A 27,660-nucleotide genomic window follows, 5' to 3' on the forward strand; every position below is an offset into this window, starting at 1 on the left:
AAAATTCATGCTTTAAACTGGATAAATCAATGAAATCATATCTACTTACATCATAGGCCAATGATTTGTAGATAACAATCAAGAAGAAATCCATGTTAACCTTTTCCGGTCCAACGTTGAGCTCACCTCGACATTATGTTTCGTTCTACATGAGAAGTTATTTATTGAAGTTCTTTGACCTGATTGTGGTCGATCGATATCCCTGGAGTTTCTAGAGCTAATTTTTGTGCACAAAAGAAACCGTTCTGTTATCTCCATGGATACAATACGAGATATATGTAGCTGTGTGTCGTCATGGTTAACCGCGGCCCATCAGCTGTGTTTACAGTGAGTAGTGTTGTACTAGACATGTTTATCTGTGAAGGTGAATTGTCTTGGTTGAACTTGTGATATAAAATCGGCAAATAGGAATGAAGAAGAAACACGTATGCATGTTTATTTAGACAGCAGTGACAATGATTCTTTATTTGAATTAGACAAAGAGTTTAGAGAACTGTCAAGTGAAGATGAAGGTGTAGTGAACTCCAGCATTGCAAGTGAAACTTCAGCGACTGGACCTGTGCGTAAAAAAGCGCGGAATGATCCCGGACCATCATATGCTGTTTCTGAAGATTCAGAAGTGGAAGTTCCAGTGACTGCTACAAAAGCAAGAAGACACACGAATGTAATGGGCCGGGAAGGAGGAGGGGATACAGCACACGGCAATGATGACGCTTCTCAGGTCAGGGTTTATAATTTCAGTAAAAGTGATGCTGAACATACTTCCGCACATACAAATGGGAATGCAAACGGCAATAGTGTTTACCAGAATGTAGCATTTCGTGTTAGTGAGCGACCTAGACTAAGTTATTCATCAGGTCACATAACTAGAGGACCGCAGGTTCTGCCTAGCTGCATCAGTCCACTTCAGTTTATTATGTTGTTCTTTCCTCCTGCACTGACAACGGAAATTATTATGGAAACTAATTCCTATGCAATAGAATGTACAGTAATGATCATAATAATAATATAATAGTAATTACTAATAAAAATTCTGAGTTTAATCTGACTAGGTAAAAATGTGCAAAATTAATTTGGACCAGACTGTTGGAACATGTGACAGAAAATTGGACTGCAAAGGGTTAAACAGCAGCAGGCATGGTGAATATTAATTTGGAGCATACATGACAGGACTTCCTTGACTAATTAAGTAGATATGCAATAATTGAAAAAGGCTTTACACAATAAAACTTATTTAATGTAACACAGGCAAGAAATAATATACTACACACTGCAAATCACATGCTAGTTCGACTTTAAAGTCATACTTGTGACCTTTCTAGCTTCCTGCAAAAAGTATTGAGAAAATGTTTTGTCACAACAGGGACCAGAGCAACTGGTCTTCAAAATAGACATAGACTACAGAGATTCATTGGAATGGATGATCTGAACTCTGTTCTATTTTTCTTCACAAGGCTGAAAACACATTCTCATTCTGCACTGCTATGGGGTATGGTGAGAATAGAGAGCATTACTCTAGAAATTTGGTTATACTTAAGAAGTCCATCGGCTCCACAAATTCTTGATATTGGTACCCAACTGGAATCACTTGCAGCATCTTGATTTGCAACTGAAGTGTCATCTACCTGAAGAGCTGTGAACTGCCTCTAAAGCTCATTCATCACTTCATCTGTAGTTTCATTCTCTTCCTTGCATAACATGATAGGAAACTTTTCCAAGAAAAAATGAATGGAAGAAAACTGTGCATCTTCAATTTTGTCTAAGCTAGCAACTTCAGCATGCTTCAACACATCATCCTTGAATGGAAACTTGCTGATGATGTAGTTACAGGCAGTACAAAAGTAGTTTCTCATTGATGAAAAGAAAAGGGATTTATCTGTATCTCGGGAGACCATTCACAATGTTCGAAGTCTGAATGCCAATAACTAACTCATCATCACTTAAATCGTTTCTCCCACCATGTGCAATATTAATCACACCCACATACCGTGCAAAAGACAAATTTTTCTCCCTTTCTTGATTTTAGTATGCACGGAAAATCAACAGAATATGATTCTTTAAATGCCTGGAAGTACTGTTTCTTATTGGATTTATTTATGATAATCTACAATAGGAATATAGTGTATGAAAATGTCTGAGAACATATGTCTCGATATTTATTCTGAAACACTGAAAGGAACCTGGATCACTGAACATCACATAAAATTATAACATGAACACTCAAGGCAGTCAAACACTTCATTAAAACATGTCAAAGCACACAAAGTCTTAAACCATGAAATGAACACGATGCCAACCTCGTGAACAAAGAATATGCACATGGTGGAAAAAAAAAAAAAAAAAAAAAAAAAAAAAAAAAAAAAAAAAAAAAAAAAAAAAAAAAAAACACACACACACACACACACACACACACACACACACACACACACACACACACACACACACACACACACACACGGAACAAATGTAATTCTTCTTCTTCTTTATAATTTAATGGGCTTCGCTAATAGCAGTATACCCAGTCACTGAAACGAATGTAATTAGTCCAATGAATACAGGAAACTGCGAATCATGAAGTTATAACACAAAAACTCGAAGACTTCATTAAAAGGCCAAACATATCAAGGAACGCCAACTTTGTGAACAAAGAACATCACTCACATGGTAAAAGAATATGGGTTAAATCACAACAAGCGAATGGAGAGGAACAAAGGAACTGTTATCCCAGCTTTAAATTCAATTCCAATAACATCACAAGTATCACACAGTTAAAAATACCAATCATATTAAAGAATGAATTATCGACTATCGTGAACTTGCCTTCGACCCACGCAAACAATCTATTGTACGGAAGGGGAGTGATGATCAAATGTTAACGTTTCAAATTTTTGTCTGTGAAGTCGTAAAATGGGACCGTCCATCCGTAAAACCGTAAAATGCTGCAATTTCCGTAAATTTTACGGATAAACCGCAAAAGTTGGCAGGTATGCATTCAGCTAACAAAACTTCTATTTAAGATGAAGAATGTTCATGAATATGTTAACAGTTGACTCACTATCCTTTTACAGTATGTAATTTGAAGAGACTTATTATGCTTTACACACCACTCACCTGTGCAGAGGACATAGATGGAGGGTGCAGAAGTTGCAAAGCAAACATTACAAACAAAACTAGACCTGCAGACTTTCTAATTAGACGTAACTGTGGAATGTAGTTGTTTTCTTATTGTCTGCCATCAAATGGAAATGTCTAAAAAGAGAGCTGTGTAAGAATTCATACATGGAGCTAATATAATTTACCAATCATGGAGATGGCAAAACAGAAAGAATTTCGCCTTGCTTTCTTGACATGGCAAAAGCCCAAAAGCTACATTATCGTGTCTACAATTATATCTAATTAAAAAGTTTGCTTTCAACTCCAGTTACGGTTGTAAAGCTTGCTTTGCAACTTTTGGCCCTTCCAGCTATAATGTCCTCTACACAGGTAAGTGGTATGTAGAGCATAGCAAGCCTCACTGAATTACATACAGTAAAAACAGAGAGAATGCTATAATAGTCAACTTATTCAAATTCAATTCAAATCACTGGACTGGCTAGGAATCGAAGCTGTGGCCTCTAGGTAAAAGACAGGCAAGCTACCCCTATACAATGAGACTGGCAGATAGCATTACACTAATGTATTAAACAGAGTTTCACCTATTATCACCATGAAGAATAAAACCAAATGATGTCCAATGATATAGACTTTGTAATAATCTCAAAGTGAAACAAGTCAATGCAAAACAACATTAAGTTTGACAAACCATAACTATTATTTGCTGACAAAAATCCACGGTAAATTTTTACATAGAATTCCAGTCACTGCTAAAAAATACACTGCATTGTCTGGATACAAGTTTCTGTTATTTTTGTAAGAAGCAAAAAGTGATGTCACAGAGGTATTAGAGGTCAAGGTCATAAGTCAAGAAGCAAGGAGTTAAGAAAATGTAGAAAATCCAAGTTAGGGAAAGTCTGACAGCAAGTGAGCTATTGAAACAATGCTCTACTCACAATCATATGAAGAACATTTTTTTTTTTTTTTTGCTAATGGCTTTACGTCGCACTGACACAGGTAGGTCTTATGGCGACGATGTGATAGGAAAGGCCTAGAAATCTGAAGGAAGCGGCCGTGGCCTGAATTAAGGTACGGCCCCCAGCATTTGCCTGGTGTGAAAATGGGAAAACACGGAAAACCATCTTCAAGGCTGCCGACAGTGGGATTCGAAGCCACTACCTCCCGGATACAAGCTCACAGCCGCGCGCCCCTAACTGCTCGGCCAACCCGCCCGGTAAGAACATTTTTACAATTACATTCAATCACTTTCAACTCCAGTGTAAAGTACAAATAAAGAAAAAGGTGAGGTGTGAAAAACGAACAATATCACATTAACAAAATATAAGGATAAATATAGCATAAAAATATACATAACAGCAGCATATATAATCTATTTCAAGCTACACAAGTAGTAGGCAATGTGGATGGTCTCTTGGTGTCCCTCAGAGAGTTGCTGCCTCCCATACATTCCTTTCAATCTCACCTCAATAAGACCATAATATACGTATTTTATTGCATATAAATGCTATATGACAATGAGAGAACCAGCTCTAGCCAAACGTCTCGATATAAAATGAATATCTTTGTAAAACATAGAGCTATGGACAATTATTCAACAACTACACCTAGTTTATTACTCCAAGAATAAAGACATCATGAAGAATTTTTTTATTTTTCATCAGGTCAGTCATGAACAAAGATATCTCAGCTGAAATATTTGCTTACATTCTGTATCGTGAGGCAGCAAAAGTGAACATCATACAACTTCTTGAAAGGAAAAAAACCGTATGTTCCTTCTGGTATAACATTTTATATGAAAATGTTTAATTCAAAAATTTAAAATACAGTATATTAGTAAAAGGAGAATTCATAACCACCCAGTTCCTATATAGAATAATTTGCACTACTTTCTTTCGCACCACTGAGAAATTAATAAAACATTACAGTAAAATTTAACGGACTGAAATGATTTTCCCAAAATCTGTAGTATCAGCTGTCGAAAATTACAAGACATTTCACTATAATAAAGAAAATTATGTATTATTATGTACTGACTGTTAATATTCATAGTCCATCATATAATAATAATAAAAATAATATGTCCTACTAATGGTCATAAGAAATACAAGACTGCTGGTAGTGTCCTGAAAAGAGGTTCCTTTATGTGCCAGTCTATCTACCAACACAAACTCTCGTACTTGCGCATTCTTAATTGTTAACAGACTGTGTCAGGATTGGATCCCATAATCTTAATTACAGAAGGCAAGTGCCAAACCAAGTGCATATTTCCACTGGTTATGACATGTTTACTATTTAATTTTCAGTTACCAGAGATGTACAATGGTCTAGCAAGCACTTTTATACAGCAACATGACCGCAGTTTTCAGTGTTTAATTTGGTGATGAAGGAATGAATCCTATGACTGCATGGCTGAAGTGATACTACTTTACAGCACCAAGTGGATACTTCTAGGATAGGCAGCTTAATGTTATGTAAGAGCAGATTTAAGTGCAGATGTGTTTCCTACTAAGGTCTTAGTATTTCATGATTGATCAGTTAAACAGCATGACTGGAAACGTACAGAAAATGAATACATTTGACGTATTAAATTTAATGAATGGAAAAAACCTAACTGATGCTTTTCCTAATGTCAGTTTAGTCTTAAGAATTTACCTAAACCTAAACATTCCCAGCAACATCTGCTAGCTATGCAAGGAACTTATCTTAGAAATTATCTTGGATCCACCATAATGCAAGAAAGACTGACCAACTTAGCTATATCAAGAGTGAAAAATCTAATTCACTGCCATCAACCCCTTTGCTGAAAGAAAACCAAGGGAAGCTAGTTTATAAGGAACAATAGGCTAGTGGCTGATGAATGTTACGTTTATTCAAGTAATTTGAACAAAAAATGTATTAACTATTGATCTTTATTTTATAAACCCATTAATACCCATGAATAAACATTCTTAGGTTTTTTCACTAATTAATTTCGAGTTTTGTAAAATAATGTGGTAAGTTATTTGCTAAATTTAGGGGTATTTAATACACAAGCGGGCCTTAACCCTCAAATGGTTAAACGACGATGCATCGCCCTTTTTGTACACGTTGTTGTGGTCAACGACGATACATCGACTGTTTTGCAGCCGTTCATTTGACACGCTCTCGTTATGCGTAGTGACACACAAATGTGCTCTATTTAGTATCATTTTAAACAGCAGATTACAGTCTCTCTTTTTACTCAAGTTGCTAGGTTGTAGACTGCCGTTTAAATGTACTGCACAGTCTTAAAATTCAGTCGTTAGGCTCGCTACCTTAACTGCGCAGTACAATATGGCGCCCTGCCGCCTCACGGTGTCGTTCTGTTGTACGCCCTGTTTTTATCAGTTTTGCGGAAATGGCGAGTAATTTAGTTTCAAGACCCAAGAAATTTCGGTTCAAGTCCCATTCGGAAGATGTTGGATGAAATAATGAGTGACGCGAGTGATCTGAGTGATAATGACAGTGACATTGACAGATCTCCTGAAAAGCTGGAACGTTTATGCGTAATCTGTGGACCAACAAAAACGGGGAAGGACCTGTTATTTGTGCCCTGGTTGTAACTGTGCAGTTCACAGGGAGTTTAACCACAATTTGCAGCACTTCCGGAGGCCTGAAATGAGAGGAAGAAAAAGGAGAGCACAGTCTAGTTCTGGTAGCTCCTCTGAGTGACGTTGCGGGCGCGTTCTAGTGCTTGTGTTTATATGTATATCTCTCTTTATATTCGTATATAACATCTAAAGTGTTTATATTTTTTTGAAGTGCATAAAATTGTGCACAATATTGTGATTTGACTTTCTAGGGTAAGTCGAATATTTTAGTGTCTGGTATGGGCGCAAACATTTTGATAATATAATTTTGGAACACATTTTTGGAAACTCAGGATGGCTGTAAAGATATAATGAAAGGTACAAAACAAAAATATATTTATTTCAATAGCCTATGATATTAAGATTTAATAAAATGTATTACACTGCATGATTTCCTTTTAAAACCCATTTTTAAGAATTTTTAGTGAAAGTATACAAAAATCCTGAAAATAGTGTGACAGTAACAGACGTTTATATGGACCATTTGAGGGTTAAAATATAGAAAGTAAGGAGCAGCAGGGACCAACTTTGTCTCCCACACCCAACAAACAATGTCTAGATTCAATACTGGTAGTTTTTAAGCATTCAGTTTGGTAAGTGTAGTTGAAACAATCGACCTAGGACTTGAAACTAGTTGCTATTTCAGATTCTTCCTTGTGACATTATGGGAAAATATCATGAGAAAATCAAACTCTACCTTACAGGCATGGCCCATGATTGAACCACTCAACAGTGGCTTCCCAGTCCTAGCATCATGTGTGTTTTTAGCTTGCTTGATTATGTAAGTGGGCAAGTAAAATATGAATACTAAACTATCTAAAATGTATATACTGTAGTTATTACTTCCCACATTCTTAAAAAAAGAATGTAATTAATAAGAACTAAAGATGGAAAAAAATCTTTTTTCCACATTTCTAAAACTGTGTTAGTCCTGTGACTAACTATTCATCTCCATACAGAGAATCCCTACCCAGATGGGAAGTCATCAGTAACAATTAAAAATGGTAAAATAAATTTCTCAACAATTATATATGCTGCCTCTTCAAATACAAAATGCATTTAGTTCATAACATACAGAATTCTGTAATTTCTACATTATGAACTAACACTAATGTCTAAACAACCATACATGTGAATGGAACAAGTGGAATGTATGAGCTAACTCGCACCAGACCTGCACTGAAGAATGGTCAGAAACCAGAAGAGCTGAATCAAGAGCTCCCGAAACCAAATTCGACATTTCAAAGTAAGCAATTCAGTGATTATATGTATTACACTTCATATACACAAAACATAGAACACATTAGAAACAACAAATTAGTTAAAAAGCATTCCACTTGCTTGTATTCACTTTCATCATTATTCATGCCATTGGTGTTGAATGATAAAATGTTTGAAGTTTGAATTTGGCCATACAGGCTGATCATTCATTATGTATAAAATTACCAATGATGGGAGGAAAAATAAATAATGAAATATAATTTAAAAATCAGATACAAAAATCTGATATGTTCTCCTCCTCCATCCATGATCAATTCATACAACATACAGAGACTTAATTGTTTTCTATCAGGCTTAAAATATAGGCCCCACAGAGGCTAGCATCAAAATTTAACAGCAAATACTTCATAATAATATAAACAAAAGGAACCTTGCCAAAAAATGTAAAATATAAGCAAAAGTCAGAAATTCTCAAATGCACTCTACTGACTCATTTGAATTCATTCATGCCACAAACTACTGATAAACCTGTAAATAGGAAAATCAGTATTCCGTATATTATTCCCAGCAAATATGATTGATTACCTATAAACACTAAAAACAGAAAAAATTTAAATACTTCTTTCAATTTCAATTCAACAGTAAGTAACTCACTTTCACTGTAGACCTCTCAGCAAAACAAGGAAGAAATATTTAAAATAATATTGAAAAGATAACTCATTGATATGACAGCACAGGAAAGAATGTACATTTTTTCACTTCTAACAAATGTCTCAATTGTTCCATAGAAAATAAAAGATTCTGACTAATGTCAAACATTATAACTATACTATATCCCACCATGTATATCTGACTCTTTCTCCAAGGATGTCTTTTTTTTCAAAACCTTAGTATTGAGAACAGTAGTTCTTTTAATACTAGTAACGGTAGTTCGCTTAACCATCCTATGCTTAAATATATTAGTACTTGATTCAGAGTCTTTGTGCATTAACTTTTCCCGGATCCTTAGCTTGGGCAACACCAATTTCTTACTTACTACATTATTCAAGCTTTCTTCCAATGGTATTTCCTGCAGAGAAGCTTCAGGAACTCGACTAATCACAGGCAAATGCTGATGTTGGTGGACCGGGAAATCTAATGCTGAGCTTTCACCCACATCTTCCTCTGGAACAGATGTTGGAGCCACCTGGCAGAGGGCCTTGGCAAGACGAGGAGAGTGCTTCTCTCGTGTGCTGCTCAGCGCCCGTTTGGAGCGGTCAGGTCGAGCTGCAGGAGCAGACAGCGACTTGTGCCGCACACTCGGGTTGCCGTTCTTATCTACGTCTTCAATGCTGGTGAGTGACTGTTTGCGCAAACTGCTTCTTCTGGAACGGGGACAACTCCTGCTGCGGAAATCATTCCTCACAAGTATAGGGGCTTGATTCGTAATTGATGGCAATTTGGTTAGTCATCTGATAAAAGCTGTTTTATAACTCCTGGAAGAAGAGGTGCGAGCACTGTAATGGAACATAATGGAGCACATAAGACAATTATAATTAGTAAGCACACCAAACCCAAGCAGTAAGTTCAGGAATAAATGTTAAATACACAGTTAACAAGGTAGCTTACACCATCCACACATTTAATAGGACAATGATCTATAGGAAAAAAATAAATTGATACGTTAAGATGCTACACAATGGTTATTAGTCACTAGAATTAATATCAACTTCAAAAAAAGGAAGCAGAACATTGAAGAAAAACCATGATGCCCAGAAATAAGAAGTACTATTGCTACAAGTGAAATAGCATCAAGCTACCAAGTGCATCTGCTTACTACACAGACCAGTTTTTCCCAACTGGTTGCATGGTACCTTTTTGTACATCAGACAGAAAGTAAAGAAATGTTGGGCAACTTCCCTAACTTCCTGAACTTTTTGCAGAAGCTACTATGTAAGTTAGTTACAGCCAGCATTACAAAGGAGGCACTAATAAATTCCAAGGACATTCAAATATATCTGCAGCATGCATAGCTCTATAACAGTATGCCATTTTATTACCTCTACAATCACCACACACAATCATAAAGAGAAGAACTTCAGAAAGAATCTCAGGTGTGATATTTGGAACACTACTACTGAAATACACAAGCAGATGTACACAATTTAAATAAAGGTATGTTTCAAGAAAAAAAATGAAGAATTAAAGAAACAGGTTTCACATAAACATACAGCATTCTGAAAGAGTAAGATATTGTTTCCAGTCATTTTCCTACAAAAATTTAAATTATTTTCTAACCACACTTTATACATAATTTTCAAAGGACTCTTACTTGAAATGCCCATTTAAAAAGATAAAAAGAATATGAAAATTTATTTCATTTTAAAATAAATCAGAAAATTTAATTAACCGAAAGTTGCACACAATGCTATGAGCAGAGTTGTACAAAGCACAAAAGTCTGTTCTTATCTTCATTCCCAATTTGAAGAAAGATAATTCTGTACATTAACTGTGGCTTCTTTGGTTTATCATTTGTTGTCCTCCTGCAACACCAGGTTTGCTTATACTAGCTTACAGAAAGAGACTAAGTGACAGAAAAAAGACCTTGCTGAATGTACCTATGTAAACAGATCAGATGCAAGGCTTTTCAGGCGTCTGATCTATCAAGGCGTTAATAAAAATGAAAGTTCTTCACTTGGGTAATCACATTAACAAGATTGTAAGTAATGATTAGAAATCTCTACATCCGGCTATGAGGGTATGTAGGGGTTGTAGTAAGGATGTAAAGGAGAGGACATATATGTCACTGGTACAACCCCAATTAGAGTATGGGAGCTTTACCAGGATTACTTGATTCGAGAACTGGAAGAGATTCACTTATGAAGATATGTATTAAAACAACCTTTTCAACACAAATTGTATTGAAATGGTGGTTTTAGTATATGTTAATAAGTGAATAGTCAATGTCAATACGGAATTTAACATGAAGTTTATAGTTTCTGGAAGAGATCCAAAGAAAAGCAGCACGATTTGTTCTGGACAATTTCCGACAAAAGAGTAGTGTAAAAAATGTAGCAAACTTTGGGCTGGGAAGACGTGGGAGTAAGGATAAGATCTGCTCGACTAAGTGGTATGTTCAAAGCTATCAGTGGAGAGAGGGCATGGAATGATATTAGTACACGAATTAGCCTGAATAGAGTTCTTGAAGGTAGGAAAGATAATAAGATGAAACTAAAACTGGAATGCAAAAGGACAAATTAGGGTGAATATTTATGCACAGAATGAGGAATTAGGAACTGGAATAATTCATCACAGAAGATGTTTGATACATTTCTATCTTCTTTGAAATTATTTAAGAAAAGACTAGGTAAACAATTGATAAGGAATCTTCCACACAGGCAACAGCCCTAAATGCAGATAAGTGATGATAAAGAGTTCATATTCTTATTTTACAATATCATAAACCTGAATAACAGTCAGTGGCACAGTTCCACTTGTATAGTCATCACGCCACTTTCAAAACCAAGAAAATTGCCACCTAAAAGCATAATCTTTTAATTTATTATTTGCTCACTCCAGTCTATAGCACATATAAAACATAATTGGTACTAGTCTAACCCTGTATGGATGAGCGCAACAAATTTGTAAAGTTTCCAATACATTGCTTTATCTAGAGAGTGAGAAGCATTTTCTCTTGGTTTCCGTGCGTAGCAGATTTGCAACGCTTCAGATTACAAGTCTAGGAAGTGGCGCAGCGTTGCAACAATTTGTTGAACTATTTGAACAGTTGAATGTCGGGAGTTCTGAATGGCATGGACACGTGTATTTCAGCTGTGGATATTTATTATTACTGATCTTGAAAAGGTAAGTGATGAACTTTAACAAAATAGTATATGATAAAGGTAATTTTGATGTACATTTGGATGAAAAAAATATTATAGTAGACATTATTCCAATAATTTGTGACCCTTTTTTTTTAAACGCTACAAATTTGTCAAATTAGGCGTTTACAAGAAAACGGTTGTTTTTATAGAAAATGAAGCCGGCAACATTTTACGGAAAGAAGAGGTGTGTGAATGCTCAGAGCGGATGGAGAGAGCGATGACAGTTGCCTGAGTGCCTCTTCTAGTGATACAGATGATGATTATGTGCCAAAGAATAGGGATGCTACATCAAACAGTTCTGAAGATGGTAAGGTTTTAGCTCTTATCTTTGGTCTTGCACTGCAATGTTATTTAGAACTCTTTCTGCATTAGTACATTTCAAAAGACACTAATCTGTAGACTGTTTTTGTGACTTTCAAAGCCAAGTGATAGAGATGATACCTGTATCCCTGATGAAGACAACACTTCAGCTGCTTCAGCATCACATGAAGCCACTAGGAGAAGACTAGTTTGGAGAAATGTTAGTAAAGACAACAATGCTCGTGATATACCAGAGTGGCTAGGTTCAATTGCAGACTCCACTGCAATCAAGGAACCTGTGAGTATTTCACACACTTCTTTGATAGTCATCTTCTTGAACATATAACACAACAGTCGAACTTGTATTCTGTTCAGAAGAATCCAGCCAAAGCTCTCCAACTGACTGTCAGTGAATTGGAACAATTTATTGGAACAGCTCTTCATATGTCACTTATTAGTGTACCACGTACTAGATTATATTGGTCTACTTTATTTGGTGTGTCTTGCGTATCGGATGTGATGAGTCGAGACAGGTGGGAAGATATAAAGTCCAATCTCCACTTCAATGACAACACAGCATGCCCGATTTAGAAGGTGCTAACAGAGAGAAACTTTTCAAACTTAGGCCACTGATAAACAGTCTGCTGGGAAAATTCAACAAGCTACCTATTGATAGGATGCTTTGTGTTGAACAGATGGTGCCTTTCAAAGGTATGTCTACCTTGAAGCAATACATGCCAAAAAAGCCATACAAATGGGGGTACAAAATATATGTCTTATGTGATTCAAAAGGAATTGTGTACAATTTTGAAGTGTACTGCAGCAAAAGTGATCCTTTGCCAGGAATGCAAGATTTAGGGGCTAATGCAAATGTTGTTTTGCACATTTGTCAGGTCATTTCCAAACAATTGAACCACTTGTTGTACTTTGACAATTGGTTTACGACAATTCCACTCCTTTCGGAGCTTGCACGCGAGAAGACTTATTGTTTGGGGACCGTTAGAGCCAACAGATTGCCAGGATGTACATTGGTGACTGACAAAGATTTGAAAAGAAAAGGGGAGAGGTTCCCTATAAAGAACGGGAGGCAGATATTGATGGTCAAAGTGTGCGAATTGTCAAATGGTTTGACAACAGATCCGTAGTTCTTGCCTCTACATTTTCTGCTGCAGAACCACTGAGTAAGGTGAAACGATGGGATAAAAAAGCAAAAGAAAGGGTTGACTTGACTGTCCATCAATGATTCTTCTCTACAACAAGTTTATGGAAGGAGTGGATCTTTTAGATTCACTTATTGCATTTGGTGTCCCCCAAAGTAAGCATATCCCACTTTGTCGGTTCAAGGCGGAAATAGCTAATGCTTTGTGCAAAATGAACAAGGACGTAAGTGGGAGAAAGAGGGGAAGACCGTCTTCAAGTGTGGATTCTGAATATGCAAAGAAGAAGAAAATAGGGCATGCATCTAAGCCAATTCCCCAAAAGGTTGTTCGTCAGGACAATGTTGGACATTGGCCAATTGTGTCTGAGAAGAGCGGCAGGTGCAAAATGCCAAATTGCAAAGGAAGTCCCTCAATTGTGTGCCAGAAGTGTAATGTTCATTTGTGCATCGAGAAGAAACGGAACTGTTTTCTGGACTTCACAAAGAATAAGAACTAGGCAGATGCAAAATGCTGAACTGTAAGGGAAGTCCCTCAATTAACTGTGAGAAATATGTTCATCTGTGCATCGGAAAAGAAAGGAATTGTTTTCTGGACTTTCGCAAAGAAAATGATATAATTATTCACAGACGAACATTTAATTCGTCTGTACCTTTAAATGCCTACTGTGACAAATATGTAACACTACAAAATATATTATATAAACATGACTTATATGATTTTTAAAAATCAAAATATGTTTATTGCGGCCCTTAAGGAACACAAATATAGCACAATAATTTTTTTGTCTTTAACGATTCATAATTCTGTCCACAGAGGGCTAAGTATCAGCAACTAACAATGCACTCATTGTTTGTGCCTCAATCTACTGGTTTGTTCCAAAACTGTGTGGAGTTTGCTGGCTTTGTGAGTTACGTATCAAGTGGTTTCTGGTTTCCCCATACATGGAGTACTGTATCACTAACGGTATTACCTATAACTTCCACATAACAGTATTTATTTATATGAATGTCCGAGTGTTGAGAAAATTCTATTCTTCAACATCATATTTATTTTAGATGAAAATAAAAATTATTGTGGGATACGAACATCCAACCATAGTCTAAATGAAAGTTCATAAACTTTTAAAGCATGTCAGAAGTTGAAGAATTCATATGCCCATGTGAAAAAACTTCAGTACTCCAAGGAAGAATCCAGAGATCACATATACAGGATGAACCGAAATTCGCACACTCAGGCGTCGCAGCGCGACTCCTCACATGCCAGCAATAAAAAAAAGTCTCTCACAAAAGCTCGTCCTGCGAGTATATCTGGCAGAAAAAGGACGTTGAAGAGTGGAAATCTGGCAACACTGTAACCACATGTAGGGTAACTAAATCTGTCAGCACATATTAGTCGTGCTGTACATTTGGTGCAGTGGATAGAGTTTTGGGTTAGCATGCAGGAGGTCAAGGGGTCGACCCTGGGTTCAGGCATATATTTTTTATTTCATAAATGTAGACCAGATGGTATGGTATCTGGCATCTTAATCGTCAACAGCGATTGCAGCGGGTCCTCTAGAAACCATTTGCACTTGCATACTACAATTCTAGAAATGGACGAACAATCGTTTTCATTGGTCAGCTTTGAAAGACGCCCTTTCCACGTCGTGGGCGTGAATTTATTCGCTGTTGACAATTAAGATGCCAGATACCATACAACCTAGACTATATTTACGAAATAAAAAACATATGCTTCAACCCAGGATCGACCCCTCGACTTCCTGCATGCTAACCCAAAACTCTATCCACTACATCAACTGCACAGCACGACTAATATGTGCTGACAGAGGTAGTTACCTACATGTGGTTACAGTGTTGCCAGACTGCCACTCTTCAATGTCCTTTTTCTGCCGGATATACTCGCAGGATGAACTTTTGTGAGAGACATTTTTTTATTGCCGACATATGAACAGTCGTGCTGCAACGCCCGAGTGTGCGAATTTCAGTTCACCCTGTATTGTGTAGCTTTGTATAGAAATATACTACAGGTCTAATTTTGAAAGTAAGGACAAAACAGCCAATCAACCAACCTTGGAACTACACCAGGTTGTTGCCAACTAGGCAAACATGTGGTCAGCTGATGCATACAAGTTACTATGGTCACTGAAGCTGTGTACATTATTTGGTTATTCATACAGTACTCTCATGTCTGAAATATAGGTCTTGAAATACCAGTTGTCAGATCCATACATAAACCAAGATGGAACTTCAATAAGGCAAACTGGAACCAGTACAGATCAGAAGTAGATAGTAATCCGAGATGGATTCCCCCGAAGGCAGAAAATTACAAGAGGTTTCTAGACGTTGTCATTGGTGCAGCCAAGCGAAACATTCCCCGGGGATTCTGGAAGCAGTATATTCCATGCTGGGATAAAACTACCCAAAAAAATGTATGATAGTTATCAGAAACTGGAGATCCTGAAATGGGTAAAAGGATATTAGAAGATCTGAGTAAAGGAAGAAAAGAGAAATGGAGAGATCTAACTTCTCAGCTGAGCTTTACTCACTCCGGCAGAAAAGCATGGACCCTCCTTAGGAAACTTGGTGCTGCTTGAAACATATGCAAAGAGGAGCCAGGAATAACACCAAATGAAATGGCACTACATATCAAATCAATAGCTGACAAAATTCCAATAGACCCCACTACGAAGAAACACACAGAGAGAGGAGACGAAATTGGACAACAGCCTCCAAAATGACTCTACTCTTGCTAATTCATTCAGCCAAGAAGAAATTGAGAAAGCCATCAGCATGCTAAAAATGAGAAAGGCCGCAGGTTCTGATGTTATTTTCCCTGAATTCATAAGATATCTTGGGAAGCATGGGAAAATATGGCTCAAGAACTTCTTCAGTGACATATTAAGAGACTGGAATCATTCCCCTGGAGTTCAAGATGACTCACACCATGGCAATCCTCAAACCAGGAAAACCAGCAGATGACCCCTCAAGTTATAGTCCTATTGCACCACTGAGTGCCTGCTACAAATTCTTGGAACGCCTCATCCTCAACTGAATCCAGGAAATAATAAATGACATAGCACCAACATACCAGGCAGCTTTCAGATCCAAATGAAGCTGCTGTGAACAAGTATTAGCATTAACATCATATACTGAGGCAGGATTCCAGAATAAGCTAAAGACATCTGTCGCTTTTGTTGATGTGACAGCGGCATATGATACAGTATGGCTGGATGGACTGCTATTCAATAATGAAAAGCATACACACTGCCGAAAACTTACAGCCCTTCTGAAGAACATGCTGACAAATCGAAACTTCAAGGTCACCATAGGGCAAAAACAAGCAAGTCTTTCTCAGTAAAAATATGGACTACCTCAAGGGTCTGTATTAGCCCCATTACTTTTCAACTTGTACACCAGAGACATGCCCGACACCATCAGCAAGAAATTGTGCTATGCTGACGACATAGCCACTGCTGTCCAAGCTGTCACATTAGAAGATGGGGAAAGCATTCTCTCCAATGACTTAGAAACCTTGGATGCATACTACACAAAGTGGAGACTTTGCCCAAATCCAGCTAAGACAAAAGTATGTTCATTCCATCTGTGTAACCAAATAGCTCACCAAAAGCTCAAAGTTGTGTTCTGCCAACAAAGAATTAAACATAATTTCAACCCCAAGTTCTTGGCATTACCTTAGACTGTTCTTTAACATACAAAAAACACCTGAAAAATACACGTCAGAAACTTAAGTCAAGAAACAACACCATGAAGAAACTTGCTGGTACAACATGGGGCGCTGATGCATCCACACTACGCACTACTGCCCTCACCATGGTTTATCCAGTGGCTGAATATTGTGCCCCGGTGTGACAATGTAGCGCTCATACTAGGAAGATCAACGTCCACTTGAACGAATGTATGAGAACCGTAACAGGCACACTAAAATCCACCCCAATCCCGTGGCTACATACTATCAGTAACATACCACCTCCAGAACTGAGACGACAGGAAGCAAATATATGCAAGTGGAAAATGTTAAACCATCCTGATCATCCATAGAATCTCCCAATGCACGAGGTCCTTACTGACCTACCTCCTTCTCGTCTTAAACCGAGGAACCCAATATGGCATGACATATCTGGCTTCAATATCCAGGAAAAATGGCATCAAAGCTGGAGCTCTGCATGTGTGAAACACCAAGGCATCCAAAACCCCACAACTGGACTCCCAGGATTTCACATGAAGAGACACCAAAACTAAGCTCTGACAGTGGAAAATATACTTTAAAATCTTAGCAAACATACCCACTTGCAAGAAACGTAGCAATGGAGTTAAAACAATGCTTTTGTATAGACCACGGAATAGCAATACTGAGAGGCTGTAAATGATTTACTTCAATTCTTATATCACTTGAAATAGATGACACATCATGGAGAATATTTATCAAAAAGCTTTTAATTAAGAATTGACTATAAACCTAAATCAACTGTTTAATCCAATGATAATGATAAACAGGCAAATATGGATAAGTCAAGAAAGAAAGACCAAAGTACCAAGATCCTAGCAGCTATCCCTTGGAATCTGGAAAGGAAAATCCACGAGGCTATCGAAATCAAGAAACATTCGAACAATATAAATTTAGAAGAAGGACATAAAATCAGCAATTCTTGGATGCCTATCATTCACAGTTTAAGACATACAGACCACAACATAAACACGCGGACCGAAACCCCATTACATAACAGGGCGGGCAAGCCTCTACTGCCTGGCTGTGATTAACTTCCAGAATGCTCACGAGACAGCCACTGCTTACGTCAGCCAGAATGGCTAGGATATAAAAGGCCAAAGTCAGGGCCACTCTAGTAGTGTAAATTGCTGCCTGGGAGACTGACTACCTCTGATCGAGTAGGGGTATTTCAGTCGCCTTGACAAAGAATACTGCAATGTATTCGAAACATCGGCAAACTGTACGTGATGTACAGACAACTACAACACGGTTCAACCCAGAAATTAAACTAAATAATTCTTCACACCGTGGAAGCTTCACCTCTAAGATGTGTCAAATCAAGTCATATACAGAGAGAAAGAGACTTGAATTCATAAGCATGAAGCTGGGAGTAGAAACAAAATTGTCAAGGTCTGAAAAGTAATAGAATAACTGGGATTAATGAGGGGAGAGCTCATCTATCTGTTAAGACGGCAGTGAATGAACACGTGGCGATTGTCCTTAGCCTTCTGTGTTTTCATGTTTGTCCTTATCTTTTTCTCTTCCCACACTGGCCTGTCATTTTGTTTATCCCATTATGTGCTCCTTTTCATGTTTCCATCTCTTTGTATGTGACTTGATAATTTGATCAGTATAACACACTAGATTTCTAAAAATAGTAAATAATACCAGCAGGAATATTATCCTAAATCTTATTCAAACATGTCATACAGAAGGGTAGTATAAGGATTGCACAAATGAAACCGACTTTAGTCTGAGGGTCATTACTGGAAGGAAGAGAACATTGTGCATGCGTTGGTGGATGACCACACATGTCAGGAAGAAATCTGGCATCGTCACAAAGAGTTAAGAGTTTTGTTTGTAGATGTGGAAGCAAAGCGACTAGGTAGTGTTTTGTCATGAATTTATCCAGGCATCAGTTATTTGGTTTATGGTGGCAGATGGCATAAGCATAGCAAACTTTCATTGTTGTATGAACGATGTATAAGGAAATGAGTGTGTGTAACATTTTACAGTGGTCAGATCCTATTGGAAATTTCATCATGAACCAGTAAGGACACACCAAAACAAAGGTAGGGCACAGTGGGCAGCCTGGCATGCCGGTTCACAAGCAATGGGGAGTCCGAGATACCATTGAAGAATGATTCTGTCACCAATCATGGATGTTGTTCACTCATCAAGTGGACTGCTGGGACACTGGCTTGAACCAACAAGGATACTATACTAAGGGAGATATGTCACCCAAATATCACTCTTTACTTCCTGTATGCCAACGGCTGTAGCCGTGCTGAAACACCGGATCCCGTGAGATCTCCGAAGTTAAGCAACATTGGGCGTGGTCAGGAGTTGGATGGGTTGCCACGCGCTGTTGGTGGGGGGTAAGGGAATGGAGGAGCGGAAAGGAACTGGCCACCCTACCGCACGTAAACTCCAGCTCAGGAACACCTCTGCGGAGGTTCGGACCTGCCTTCGTGCAGAATAACCCTTACCATGCTTCCTGTATGTTCATGTATTCCTAACAATAAACCATTACAGAAACCAAAAGAAAAATCTGTTTCATTTTGGTAACCCTTAAAGTTTGTCATTCTGAAAAATCAAGAAGGCTTCAAGAACCAGCTGTAACAACAGTGGATATTGCATCTTTATGAGTACATAAAAACCAAGGTATCTCTTGGAATTATGCACAGATATTTTCATATTAGGTGAGATAATCTTTCCAGAATTACAAATATGGCTTCAGTTTAGCATTATTTTACAAAATCTGATGAAAATCACTTCATGTATATAGAACTCACATGCAGTACCGTTGCTCTGAAGCCTGGTGGTTCAGTTTAATACTGCAAAGTTATAAGGAATGAAAGAGTTCAGTGAAATGATGACTTTTCTCTGATTTGAAAAACATATGTCTCAGAAATTCAATATAAGAACTGCCAAGACAAATCTAGAGAAATTTTCCAATCTACACAGAGAAATAAACAAGATATTCATGAAATTTTTATAAAGCTGCAATTCACTGTAAGAAATTTTAATTGATGCAGTTATAAATGTATCTGCTGATCAACAGAAGAGAGTGGAAATTAAATTTCAGAACATTATAAAATAATAAGATGTGTGTGCACTAAATGTTTAGACGTTGACCAAGCTTTAGAAGTAATCATGCTATCTAATCTACAACAAGTTGTTTTATGACAAATCTGTGAAATACTTTTCACTCAATGCTAGTTCACAAGATCGAATCTTATTTACAAGGAACAAATAGCTTGACATGTGATGTCAAAATTCCCACGAAGAAAGCATTACAATGCTGATTAAATATGAATAACAATACTATTGGTTTTACAGCCCACTAACTACTTTTAAGGTTTTGCGAGACACTGAGGAGCTGGAAGTAGTTCCTTTACCTGTTGGTAAATCTATTAACATGAAACTGGTGTATCCGAGCACCTAGTAATACCAGTGGACTGAGCCAGGATCAAACTCACCAACTTGACTGATTAAATGTATCTGTTTTTATGAGTGATACAGCTATTTCTACTGTCAGCCTTGGTCCAGTGATAATTATTGTGGATCTTGTTCACAATTTAAAGTGAATCCGAGTTTCTATTGACATCATAGCAGCTCCATAAAGACACATATCACAAAAGGGGGGTAGCAAATTCAATCTTGGATCATTTGTAGAGGGTCACATCTATATAAATTAACTGTCCGACTTGTCAGCTGAATGGTCAGCGTACTGGCCTTCGGTTCAGAGGGCCCCGAGTTGGATGATTTTTAACCTTCATTGGTTAATTCCAGTGGCAAGGGGGCTGGGTGTTTGTGCTGTCCCCAACATCCCTGCAACTCACACACCACACTATTCTCCACCACAATAACACGCAGTTACCCACACATGGCAGATGCCGCCCACCATCATCGGAGAGTCTGCCTTACAAGGGCTGCACTCTGTTAGAAATAGCCACACGAAATTATCATCATCATCATCATTATTATTATTATTATTATTATTATTATTATTATTATTATTATTATTATTATTATTATTATTATTATCTCTTCAACTTACAACCACGGCAAAAACTGTGACATCCTTAATAATTACCACACACTATAATTGTACTTATTTATAAAATGAAGGTGGGACACTGCACACTAACAGTTTTGTGTAATATGAAACCAAGGTAACTGACTTTCAAAGAAATATCATAGTGTTTTCCACACATTGTATCATCATGACTCGTTTTTCAGATTTCAAAGAGATGTCAATTGAGATTTCGTATTGATAACACTAGCCAACATGATTTTGCGGTAACATAGAAAATATGTAATTCTTATGGAAATCGCTGCCCTGATTCCGAAAATGATGCTATTTTTTCCTATCATGTCTAGTTTTAACGCAATTCGGTGTTTTAGTATCTGCATGAATTCGTAAGATGTAATGTTGAGAGATGTTCTCGCGCAACTTTGCTGTGATTTGAAGCTCATTGGATTGTTGCTGGGACAACAAAAAGACTACACAAAATTTCCCTGTTTCCTATACGAATGGGATAGCGGGGCACGGGATAAACACTGGGATACAGTGAACTGGACAGAAAGGAAACAACTACAACCAGAATCCAAAAATGTCTTGAATGTAAGTCTTATTGACCATGAAAAAAATTCTTCCACCCTTGTACATCAAATTTGGATTGATGAAACTGTATGTCGAGGCATTAGATAAAAGTAGCCTATGCTTCCAATATTTATCCACTAAATTTCCCTCATTATTAGATGCAAAAATCAAAGAAGGCGTATTTGATGGACCACAAATTCGTAAACAGATGAAGGTTAAAATTTTCACAGACACGATGACCAAAATTGAGAAAGAGGCATGGAACGCATTCAAAGATGTAGTGACTAAATTCCTTGGTAACATTAAGGACCGTCAATACAAAGAAATTGTAAGGAAAATGTTGGTAAAGTTTAAGGAACTCGGTTGTAATATGAGCCTTAAGCTTCATTTCTTAGCTTCGCATCTGGATTATTTCCCTCTAAATTTAGGAGCTGTCAGTGAAGAACATTGTAAAAGGTTTCACCAGGATCTCAAAGATGCAGAACGACGCTATTAGGGACGTTGGGATGTGAATATGATGGCCGATTACTGTTGGTCGACTGCACGAGACGACCCTCCTAGAGATCATTTAAGAACTTCAAAAACTCTGAAATTCCACGGAAAACGGGAAAAGACGGAGGTGTGAATCTAACCTGCACATAATGTAAGTAACAAAACTATGTATGTTTAACCATGTAATTTTTATTCAAGGTACGGTTATATTAATTGAAAAGCAACTGTACAGTCGAAACTAAATAGGCACTTTATGCTTCAGTTTCACGAATTTCAATATACATTAAAAAGCAGCATTTATGTGTATTCAATGCATGCAAAATATGATTACGTTTTGCAAGCTGAAATTTACATTAATACATCAAATTTAATCAATACTAAGTATCAACGATTTTACGTAAGAACAAAATAATATTTTGTAAAATTGCCACCAAACCAGACGTGATTCACCAAAACTAATTTTTTTCTCAAATTCTGTGTTAAGAAATTCATAAAACCCACCTAGTTTCGTTTTTACTGCACAAAAAAAGTTTTATTTTGCAGACTAGAAGACTTAGCTTGAGAAAAATCAGCAATCTTCAAAGGTCTAAAGTACTTCACGTAAATTATGTACTATATACCAGTAAATATTCTGCATTCAGCATTGTGACAAAGTAACTGTGTAAAGCCTAGTTCAGCTAAAATTTATGTCGAGACTCGTTCTTAAATGCACAATGGCAACTTCATGAAAATGTCATCACATTAAATTACAATGAACAACATACACTGCAATTCTTTGTATCTTTCATCTTAGTTCCTTGCCTGGCTTTCTTGTTGACCTACCGTTCTTGCATTAGGACTGAAGATCTGGCAAGATGGCCCTTCAATTAGTGTTGAAGAAGCTGGGAAGTAGAAACAAACTAATTGGAGGCTGTGGAGAAATGAATGCAGAAGAACTGAGAATAATGAAGAAAGAGTCCATCTGTGTGAAGATGCATCTTCTTTCATGCAAGAATGCTGTTTATATTTCTGGTTACTTCATCAATGACAACTGTAGAATTTTTAAGATGCCATTGTCATTTAAGTGGATATAAAATAAAGGAACACAATGTTGCTTTATTATCTCATCGCTTAGGTAATGCTACCAATGGAGAGTATGATTTTGAACACAAAAGAATTTCAGTATTAAATTAATGAGATGTTATACAGTGAAAAGGAGTGTAACATGTACATCATACTTTGTCATAAGAGAGTTCTATAATAAATGATTATCTGTGGCTATTACAGTCAGGTACAGCCATTGCAAGGCAGATCCTCCATTGAGGGTGGGCAGCATCCGATGTGGGAGGTAAACTGCATATCAGCAAAGTGTGTGCTGCTGGAATTACAGTAAAATGAAAAATGTTAAAGGTCCACATTTTCAATACAATGAATGTTTATTGATGTGAGTACCTCTCATGAGTTAAAAAAAATAAGGACCATACCCGCCTCAACAAAAAAGTAATGCGGCTGATTTTAAACTGGTTATCTTGAGTGGCTGAACACTTAAAATTGGTTCAGGTGAAGTCATGGTGTAGAAACAGAACAACTTCTGTAAATATTAAATATTTTATCAAGGTCAGAGTGTCAGGTTGTAAGTTGAACTGCCCTCAACTCCAGATAGAAAAACTTCTGAATATTACAAGATGTCACCATCCATATGGGTATGGTAATAAATGCCAATACTAAGTGGGTAATTCAAACTTTGCTGAAGAAATAAACAGAAATTACTGGAAAACTGAATGTCACAACTAATTTGGAACGATTTCAAGTACATTAATAAATTAGCGGGGAAAACATCTACCTCCAAGTTTTATGATCAAGAAAATAAGCTTCACTTGTGCATAAACAGAGGAGGTGAAAAATGTTCTGATCATGAACAAGAAGATTTTCACAGGAATAGAAAAAGCAAAATGATAACAACAACAACAACAACAACAACAACAACAACAACAAAAAGTCGACATCCTCCTCTTTTATAATTGACCAATATTCGGTATAAGAGTGCAACAGGACAGACTAATGTAAGAAAAATCTTAAAGTTTATGGTTCTTTCATCCAGAGATCATAGGTAACACCTGTCATTGCTTGGCACTTAGCATTAATCCTCTGGTAAGTTGACCTTTGTCAGTAACAGTAGATAAACTTCATCACTCGCATCAGGTCCTCGCCATGAACTTTGAATGTTCGTATTTCTTGTGGGTGTGACGTCATCTATTCATTTCCTTCTCTTTAATGAGTCGCAGTTTATACTGCGCCAATCAACTGTTCCATTCGTAGGTTTGGCAATGGACATCAAATTTGTTTTTGGTGGCTGGCATAACTTCATCAGCACAGACAAGAGTCCAGGGTATCAATTAATGCAGGTCTGCAGTAACAGACTCTGTCCATCAAAAGGATATACAGAAGTAGTGATAATGTTGAGCCCTGATGGACACCAACTGTAATGTTAAATTCATTGGATATTCTTGAAGTGGACTGGACATAACCATGTTGCCAAGTATTAGACAAATTAGTTCATGTGGCACAAGATCGAGTATGTTTTGAAGGTTCAGGAAAGCAAGTTTTTTTGTTGTTTAACATCGCACCAACATGTGCAACTTCTCAGCGACGCTGAGACTGGAAAGGGTAGGACCGGTAAGTGCGATGCCCTTAACATACAACCCTGGCATTAGGCTGATCGGAAAACACTGAAATCCATCCTCAAGGCACACAACGGTGACACTGGGTTTCAAACTCATGATTAGAGACGAGAATTATAGGCACTAAAAACAGTTAAAATAGGCAGGCATATAGGCTCTTAAATTAGCCAAAATAGGCATGTAAATAGGCACTAACATGTAAAATAGGCAATAAAATAGGCATGAAAAATACTTATAATTCAATAACACGCTCAATTACTATAAAAGGAATTTACAACAAGTGACGTTTCAATGTTTTCCGGTAACAATCTTGTTCTCCAGTCGGGCAGAATGTTCTGTACTGAGAGAAATCACTCAACATCACAGGAAGTGATTAGACAAAACTTCAATGAAGCCACTTCATCTGGTTTTAGTTCAACTGCTTCATCTACCTCACCTCGTAGCACCCTGGCTACTTTTACCGTTGTTTTCCATCCTGGATTCTGCTACAGGACTCTTATGGAACTTTTTACTGACAGCGGCTGCCTTCCCAGAGGTTCGGTCAACATTTCTCCTGACTTCTTCCACAACCCTAAATGACTCCAACGGGGGAAAGCCATTCGTCTCCTACTCGGTGATTGCTCCCAGCAGCTTGCTGAAGTCTGAAGATGCTCCAGTTTATGCAGGGGGGATATTAGCTCCCACCATTGCAGTGCACAGGTCTATAGAAAATTATTGTTGGTCGCTGTTCACAGTGGACTGGTAGAAAAGCTGCGATGACAATCCTGTCTGTACTCGTGTCAAATGCATCGCAGTATTTCTATGTTGATCTACATGGTCTTTTTTCACATTTGATCTGAAAAATAATAAAATTGACTTAAATTACAATGTTCTTATATTCCTACAGCTGGGCTAATTGGCAATAATGGCGTATGGCCTCCGGAGAGGCCTGGTGCAGGTCTTTTTCTCGTAGACGGCCTATTAGGCGACGTGCATATCTGTGAAGATGAGGGCCCTACCTAGGATGATTTCTAATGCTGAAAACGCCACAAGGCCCAGCCCCAGAGCCACTGGAATTAACCAATTAAAGATAAAATCCCCGACCCGACCGAGAATCGAACCCGGGACTCTGCGAACCTAAGGCCAGTACGCTGACCATTCGGCCAACGAGTCGGACAGTATAAACATGCATTTGTTGCATTAAAAAAAGAGAACGACTATTAGAGGTAATGTTTCTAGAAGTACAAAACTTTAAAGTAGGAACAAGAGAATTCGTAATTTACATGGAAATATGTCCTCAAACATGTTCATGTTCGACAGTTTCCTGTCGAGTTCATCGGGTGAAAAAAATCGTAATATATGGAAACGATACCTGAGTAGCGTAGAGGAGACATCCTTCCTATAAGGCTTGCCAGAAATTCACCAAGCTGCCTCTAGCAGTATTCTTATTTATATAGAAGAATTAAAATGGAAGCACTATAAGTCTCAGATTTGTGAACATTTTATATGTTGCTATTCGCCTGCTTTGGTCAGCCGGGTCAGCTGTCATGAACACTATTTTCTGTTGCCTGCAATAGATCCTGCATCATGTGTGCCCACAAGGCTGCCACCCTCGTTGAAAATTAGAAAACCGCGTGATTTGAAATTGTAGTGGCATGCGCCCATAAACTTACTTTTTGTCACAATTTAGCAAAACTCTAGATGGGATGCTAGAGCTTACGCACCCCAGACTCTCTTTGCTTGCCCCCTCAGCACAACGGGTACAAACCGGACCTCACCAATTCAGACCAACGGTCTTTCCACCGGCCTGGTCTTGTAAAGATAGTCTTTGTAGCCTTGTTAGACACGCTGTGACATCGTCCTAGCCGTGCCATCTTGTATGTCTAGCCTCTGTGACATCGTCCTAGCTGCACCACATTCGATCTTCAACCTATGTTTCGCGAAGGCATAGCGGAAGCTTAATAGAGTTCACTAGAGCCTACACATAGCGCTGGTGAAAGTTACTCACGATTTTTAAAAATTACAATTCAGTTGCAGTCCGCTTCTGTGGTGTAGTAGTTAGCGTGATTAGCCGCCACCAACGTAGGCCCGGGTTCGATTCTCGGCTCTGCCACCAAATTTGAAAAGTGGCACGAGGGCTGGAACGGCGTCCACTAAGCCTTGGGAGGTCAACTGAGTAGAGGTGCGTTCGATTCCCACATCACCGGGCGAGTTGCCCGTGCGGTTAGGGGCGCGCAGCTGTGAGCTTGCATCCGGGAGATAGTGGGCTCGAATCCCACTGTCGGCAGCCATGAAGATGGTTTTCCGTGGTTTCCCATTTTCACACCAGGCAAATGCTGGGGCTGTTTCTTAATTAAGGCCACGGCCGCTTCCTTCCAACTCCTAGACCTTTCCTATCCCATCGTCGCCATAAGACCTATCTGTGTCAGTGCGACGTAAATCCGCTAGCAAAAAATAAAATTCCCACCTCAGCCATCCTCGAAGTGGTTTTCTGTGGTTTCGCACTTCTCCTCAGGGAAATGCCGAGATGATACCTAACTTAAAGACGCGGCCACTTCCTTCCCTCTTATTTGCCTGTCCCTTCCAATCTTCCCATGCCTTCACAAGGCCCCTGTTCAACATAGAAGATGAGGCTGTTGGGGAAAGGTACTAGTCCTCCTCCCCGGTTTATTCCCCGACCCAAAGTCTCACGCTCCAGGACACTGCCCTTGACACGGTAGAGGTGGGATCCTTCGCTGAGTCCGAGGAAAAAACCTACCCTGGAGGGTAAACAGATTAAGAAAGAACGAAAGACAGACAGACAGACAGACAGACAGACAGACAGACAGACAGACAGACAGACAGACAGACAGACAGACAGACAGACAGAAATAAAGTATTTCAGTTGTAAATCTCTATTTTCGTGGGAATTGAATCAAAGTTCAAATT

At 38.1% G+C, this 27,660-nt stretch overlaps 1 pseudogene; it reads left to right on the forward strand.

The window, feature by feature from the left end:
* The window catches only part of LOC136863473 (piggyBac transposable element-derived protein 3-like), a 50,914-nt pseudogene extending 37,663 nt beyond the window's left edge, over positions 1 to 13,251 (forward strand).
* Positions 13,252 to 27,660: the final 14,409 nt, after the last annotated feature.

Source organism: Anabrus simplex, chromosome 2, assembly GCF_040414725.1.
Source record: "Anabrus simplex isolate iqAnaSimp1 chromosome 2, ASM4041472v1, whole genome shotgun sequence".
NCBI classification, from domain to species: domain Eukaryota; kingdom Metazoa; phylum Arthropoda; class Insecta; order Orthoptera; family Tettigoniidae; genus Anabrus; species Anabrus simplex.